Source organism: Anopheles aquasalis, chromosome 3 (genome assembly GCF_943734665.1).
Source record: "Anopheles aquasalis chromosome 3, idAnoAquaMG_Q_19, whole genome shotgun sequence".
NCBI classification, from domain to species: domain Eukaryota; kingdom Metazoa; phylum Arthropoda; class Insecta; order Diptera; family Culicidae; genus Anopheles; species Anopheles aquasalis.
In genome coordinates, this window is record NC_064878.1 from 29849096 (window position 1) to 29856766 (window position 7671).

The window sequence follows — 7671 nt, forward strand, 5'->3', positions numbered from 1 at the left end:
GAAAAGTGCAGCATAGTGCGATGGTTGGTTGCGCCTCCTTACAGCAGCAAGTTTCAGCAATTCAAACAATTTCAGACTCCCAGGAGCGAATCCCGCTTCATACTTATGGTAATTATTTCTCGCCGCACTTGTTTATCTCTCTCTGCGCAGACATAATTTGGTGCACATTCTTTGCACATTTGCTGTTCTGCTGCTATTTGTCTTCGCTGCCGACTGACCGCAGCTATAGCCGGCTGGAGCATAATATATTTTAACTACTTCCGACGAAAGGCCGCCGACTTTCCAGACAAAAAACCCCTGGCCAATGCAAAACAGGCCAGGCCAGGCCATTCACGTTTCCACCTGCACCATTTCAAAGGATGTTTTCATTTCAATCAAACTTTAGGGACTTAAAATAAAAGTACGACTTTTCTACTAACCAGACAGGCAGCGCTGTGCAGTCTGTGGATGGGAAGGAGTTACTAGAATTCTAAGAGTGGTCATTCATGTTACGGGTTTCTTATGTAGCTTTCACCAGCCTAGTCATTCTCCTTACTCCTTTTTTATGTTTACAACTATATTCATTTTTCATTTTTAGTAAAACATTAAAGTACTGTTAAATTTCCCACTAATTATTTTTTTATGTGAACATCCAAACAGCAACAGCTTGTTAGTTTATTCACGATTTTCAATCAACTATTCTTCTAAAATAAATAGCCCCATAATTTGTCAGATATGATTTTTGCACTGATTGAACATCACAACATCACGAGTCTAAGTAAGTAGTAAGTAAGTAACAATTGTAATCTAAAACAGTTAATTTTTGAACACCCCTTATAGCGAACTATCTGGATGAGTACTTTTGGTAAAAAGTATGCTGCGAGCATCATTCTGCAACTGGATGGATCTACATCGCTTCATTGGCGTTTCTCGGTGCATGCTAGTTGCGATGCCTGATGATTGTAACTGATTGAATGCAACTTGGCAGAAAATCTATCTCGACGAAGCATACCCCCTGGAGACGTCATACAAGGCGAACACGGCACGCCAGAACTCGAAAGGAACTCCTGTGATCTACTATTAATGGAAACCGCGCCGCTAAGGGCAGAATGGGCCGACGAAGGTTTCAGTTACAGCGAAAGATGAATAGGAACTGCTTGTGATTGACTGTTGTTTGCCTCCTTTGAGTGAATGGTAGTTTCGTTTCTTTCGCCCGCTGGAAACAGGTTGATGATGGAAGCACAGCGGACCTACACTATCCTTCTTCCAAACGCCCCGATAGTGGATAGTAGCACGCGTACTTTCATCTTGTTTGTGTCGTCTTTTTTTTTTCGTCTCTCTTGCCAGACGACAGCAACGGCGTGACTTCCACGGTGAAGAAATTCGAAATTCCTCATCCAACAACCAAATCATACGTTCGTTAGCATTCAGCGCAATGGCGAAAGGCCTTTTCTCGTATTACAATATCAAAAATTTCATCACACACTTCACCGACTGAAATCACGGTGTCTCACTGTGGCGAACAGCGGCTGTTCTTAGTTTTCCATCATAATTCCACAGTGCGCACGGTAGCAGAGCAGAGAGTTTCCCTCGAGGACGAGGCGCATGTTTCTTTTCCGTTCCGCCAGCGGTACCATCATCGTGCTGCATCATTCACCGGTGGAAAGTGCATGTGCAAGATCAAAGGGACTCGAGCAAGAGAGAGCGAGATCCTTTCAAAACCATCTACAGCCACCCCGTTGCCGTGCACTCGGTGATCGCGCCAACAACGCCAAGCGCCATAAAGGCATCCACGCCATTAATGTAACCCCCGTGTCCCGGTTGTCCTCAGTGCATCCTGGCATGGCGAACTCAATGGCGTTTGTTGCGACCAGGAACCAATTTCCCTTTCTCCGTAAATATGCCATAAATGCTCGGCCCAGCTTGGAAGCATAATTTCAAAAACATCATTCATCGCTGTTGCCACCCGTGGTAGGTAACCTGCGTGTCGAGTGCACTGCAACAAACTCGCAAGAGGTGAATTACTTACTTTTGTTCTTTGACTTGTGTGGCGCGGTGCAACATGAGATTCTTCCTCCTTTTCCTCTTCCTTCTTTTGGCCACGTCAAACCACATCAACCGCAGACCTCGTGCTCATCCTTGCATCCTCGAAGGTGCCTTCGACGACAATGAATGAAATAGGCTACACTCTATTTCATCTTTCCCTTCGCACTCCAGATTGAGAAGGGTAAAGAAGGTTAGCTCATTGAGCTAGTCAATCCGATAGACGAAGCATAACAGCTACAAGAAATCCGCCGCATCATCGGGATGACGTAAGCATTCATTTTGAAGTGGTTACATTTAAAACTTTGGAAGATGGTGCGTGGTAACTGATTAAATCATAAAATAAAATATCTTCGTAACATACAGGGTGCGCTAGCAGGAGGTATCATATTTTAATGTTGGATAACCCTGTCATTTTTCAGTTGATTTTGAAAAATAATCCAGTTTTATTTAGCTTATTCTATGCCATTTATTGTGTCATACTCAAAATATGATATCGATCACATGGCCGCCTTCAGTCGGCATACAAAAAGCGGTCCTTTTTCGGGCATTTTGCATTGTATTTGACAACATTTCCGGAGTTATTTTGGCAATTTCAGCTCTAATATTTGTTTTAAGTTGTTTCATAGCCTTCAATTTATTTGCATAGACCTTATTTTTCAAACAAAGCCGCAGAAAAAAATCAAGCGCCTACATATGCGGCAAAGGAGGAAACCACCATTTATTAATCATCCGTTCCACGATCGCAGTTTCCACCTTTGACTGATGATTTTCAATGTAAAGTGTGACAATTTCAGTACGCTTTTTTAACGCGAAGTGATTCATTACTAAAATGGCATAGACAGAAGTTTCAGAAACTGGCCTATTTGTCCAAATAGGCTGAAAAATGACAGAGTTATTCAACTATTCAAAATAGGATACTTCCTGATGGCACACCCTGTAGTTTACACATGTGGTCAAGCATTTTATCAACTAAACTAGGAACAAGGAAATTTGGTAATCCGATCGGCCGCCTTTATCGATTTTTGCAGAATTTCTAATGTAATACAAATGATACGGAAAAAAAAGAAAAAGAAAGATCACCCTTGAGTATCCCAATTAATAAAGGAAAAGTGAACGAATATCATCTAGTTTTTGGATTGCTTTACCAAACAATAAGCTAAGTTCTTTTAGATTAAATTAACATCTTTGTGGTTTGAGAAATTCAAGAGTTTCCACACATTCTCTTAATCCTTTTATTCAAATTCGAATAACATTTGAAGGGTTATATCTCGATTTTTCAAACCAAGGTAGAATAGTTAATTAAAAAGATTCCCTTGCACGTGTATGCCTTATTTACCTAAAAATAACTTGTTTTCATCGATCAAATGCTGTCCGCAAAACAGTTTTAAAGGCTTTTCCTGTCAATTGCTTATTTGCTAATCGAATATGACCCAATCTAACCACCCACAGCCAAGGCACACACGAGCTCAAAACTTATCAACCTAAGCCAGCTGCAGCACGCTTCAAGGATCATAAATCAATTTTAATTAACAACCTTGCCGCAAGCGATGCCATCGCGAGAAAGTTGTCCGTTTCGCGTCATTGAAAATTAATGATCTTTCGGATGAAGGATCCCAATATCGCTTCCTACGATGAATGCTTGTTCAATGAACTGAAGGAACTGAGGCTGACTTACTATCTAAAATCGCATATGCAGCAAAGTTCACCAACGGCTCAAAGACCTCGTCAACTTGGATTGGGATCACACAGGTATTGTGATAAGCTACACAAATTCTGACTTCGCTTCTAGCTAGCTATTGTTAGTCTGAGACAGTTATCTCGTCCATTTTCGTCGAAAAAAAAGACGTAACATTGCAATTGGACGCTACACAAGGTAATAATTTCGTCGGTGCATTCCAGCGTGGGGTAATGACAAAGGCAAATAGGCCGACAGTTCGTCACCTACTCAGTACGTCTATAGAACCACTCGGTCTCAGGCTGGCTAGGTCACCGCCAGAATCAACAAATCTGAACCTGCGGCTCGGTGTTTACCGAAACAGTTTGACGGGTGCATCTGTCGCCTGTCGTTTGCACCGAAATCGTTGTTTTCAGAAGCTCCTACGCTCTGCTTGAAGAGTAAACTTTATCTCTCCCGGGCCCGGTTGTGGAGGAGAAGAGTGAGGTTAAATCAAGTGCCCACTCGACCAGATTCCCGTGTCCGGAGTCCGTATTTGTTCGCCAACCAGCCCGTTATTACCGATTTCGTTGTCGCTTCTTACGTTAACGTACGCATCCCGCATATGACACGGCTATAGGTCGCGAGAGACCTGGGATCCGGCAGACCGATCGTTGTCGGTTTTTCCCATTGTCATGCACCTTAAAATTGAATCATGAATATTGATGAGACCAAGTGTTTCCAGCCCTTCATTTTCTATTTTTCGTCACACGAGGCACGCCCGGTGTGTGCGCCCCGCGCCCGTGTCACGAAGTTTGTCTTTTGCTTTTGCTCCCCGGCATTTCTTGAGAATTCCTCCACCCACGTGTTGCGGGCGTTTCGAGTTATCCGGGAGCGCTTCCACGTCGTGGTCGTCGTCGTCGTCATCGTGACACTTGTACGCATCGTGCCTACCTGGCTGCCTGCTTAATTGGCTTAATTTATTCATAAAAGTAATAAAATTATGTTGGCATTTGTACAACAAGCAATCCTAACACGGAGGCGGTTTTAGGCAGAGCGAGAAATCCCGACTCCAAACGGGAGGAAGTAAAGGGGAAACGGTACACAAGACATTGTTGTTTTCTCCCAACGGGTGGGTTGTCCATCCAAAGCAACGGTCAAAAGCACGGTGAAAGCTGGACAGCTAATTGAAAGAAATAGCTGATTGTTTTAACCTTTTCTTTACTCAATCAAACTACATCTAATAATTAATGAAAAAAGATGCCTACCAAATGATTACCAACCCCATTTCCAATCGCCTTTTTTTTGTATCTGTCTTTTTCTCTCGTTTTTTTTTCTTATTCCATGTGTGGTGTATTCTTCGCTTTAAACCATCGTATGACATTTTGTTTGATGTCGATGATTTCAAAGATAAATTCGTTTGTTTTTGAAACAGCCATAGACAATCAATCAATTTTCGAGAAACGATTTTATCGGGGACTCCCACTGGGCATACATATCCACCATTCAAACCACCATAAACCATAAATGATGGAATGGTGCGTTGTGTTCTGCTGGCCAAACGCGCCTGCGCGACACGGTGTCCTGGCGGTGTTGTGTTTTTGGTCTATCCTCATCTACCCAGCTCCAGCCGTAGCGCCAGAGGAATGTAAAGAAGCGAAAAACAAAACTCATTTCATTCTCCAAAGAAGCAACTTCGTGGTGGTCGTGGCTAATGCCTTCTAGAATGGTTCTTCTTTTCGTCGAACCAAAAACGTTTCACAATCTTTAACAGGATTATGCGACAATATTTGGTTGCACCATTTGTGGTCTAATGCTCCTAAAAGTGGCCGGCAGCAACGCTGCGTCGGCTCACGCCTGTAATTACAGTTCTTTGCACACCGCCGTCGGGGACATGAAAGAAAACTCGGTGCCTAGCCTAGATATTCTAGAGCTTATCCTCGGAATAATCGGCTCAGCCTATTAGCTATTATTATTTCACACCTTCACACCAAACGCATGCCGACCAGCAACGGACCGAAGGAGCGGCCACATTGAAGTTGGCCCCGTATTTTCATTAACGTCAGTTAGACGTTCCAATTACGGACAATAATGGCTGACGCTACCGGTCAGGCCACTGTCTGTCCCATACAAGGAATGTTTCGTCACAACTGGATGCTGGATAATTGCCATCGATGACAAACCCCTAACCCCTTCCAGTTCCACTTTCCGAAGCAATCGATGGATTCAGTTTTTCTTTTTTGCAAATTGCAAATCTCGATGTTACCGCGCGATGTCAAAACAAACGATGAATCTGGCGGCTACCAACAACAACACACACGGTCACATATTTGGTGACATCGATCTGTGCATATATTAGTCGCCGGTTATGAATTATTTAACTTCCTGCGTTCTGTTGCCCAGTGCGGATGTACAAAATGAGACGATGGATATTTTGTTCGCGTTTGTTTTCAACCGAATAACAACACACGGCAAACAAGCGGCCAAGCGCTCGATTTGGAGATAATATTTCGTGGCGACCGCGACGCCGCAGTCGTAGATGTTTGAGTAGTTTCAGTAGAAACTGAAGATCCATCGTTGATGATAATACAGTTCGCAGCGGGAGCCATTGGTTCGTTTCTGATCAGGTTTCCGTGGTGTTCTAGCGCACCAAAAAAAAAAAAAACAAGCCCGAACCCATTTCGAGAGCCCTCCTCAACTCTTGAGTTGCGTTTCATATGCACCGAGCCCGAACTTCCTGCAGGGAAGCAGAGAAGAACGGGCTCAAGTTTCCTGAGGTAAAAAGCTCGGGAGGCCACACAAATTATGAGACACTACACCAAAACTAGCCAATCATCAATTATACTGTTTCGTACGATGTTTCATCCCGCCGCACATCGTTCTCTCGCAGGGAGACCTTGGTGTTACTTCTTCGACAAAACTTCTTTTCATATTCATATTTTGCGTTCAGGTTTTTGGTAGACTTAGCTTGGACCACACATGGTGATACCGGAGTCGAAATGATAAATAAGAGAAGTAGTGTGCTAAAACATTCAATATTACTTTGACAAAGCACAATTCTTTTACATAAAAATAAAGTTAATCGTTTTAGTTTCACAATTTCTTTGCATCATTTAGCTCACCATATCTAAATTGAAACTGTCAACAATTTAGCTTCTCTTGTACCACCATCTTAACAGGCTTCTAATACGTGGGAAATCTTTTCGGAGCAATCCGTTAGATTTATGTACGAATCTCTGAGCTCCGGATGATGGTAGATTTGTTTCACCAAAATGAGGTTTCTTTCGGCGACGGTGTTAAAATCAGTGTTCTTCATAAGGAAGCAACACTGCCATGGAGTATGGAAAGTAGCATCTAACGACATCGACCTTACGGCTAACGAAGATCAGGTATCCTCAACCATAAATCAGATAAACATCGCACCCCAGGAAACAGTAACCGTTTTATTAGTCATCTGCTTCATCTGGACCCTCTAACGAGACGATGGGACATTCGATGCTCAATGGGTGCCGATGGTTTTGTTGAAAATTGATCAAACGCTATTGATTGTAGGTGATCCACCTTTGCTTGTGTCTCACGCAACCTCCGAAATTATGTAAAAATCGCTTAAATTTAAATAAAATGTTAACACATTGCACTGCCTTTCGATGCCTGCAAATCAGCATTCAGCACGCGGAAGATGATATAAATGTCACCATCGTTCAGTTATGATGTGTGTTTCTTCACTTTCACATATGTGATGAGGATGAAGAATAAAATTCATATTCATATCATATTCCAATTCAATTTTGCCGTTATTTCGACGTACACCTTTCGCACCAATTTTATGTTTTATTCATCGAATTCAAAGTCATTGTTTATTTTACTTAATCAAATCAAATGTGATCAAATAATATATGATTCAATTTTGCCTCCTGATCATCATCTAAATGTGAATGCTGCAGTACAATGCTAAAAATATGCAACAATATGTAAAGCTCAGTCAGTTTTTT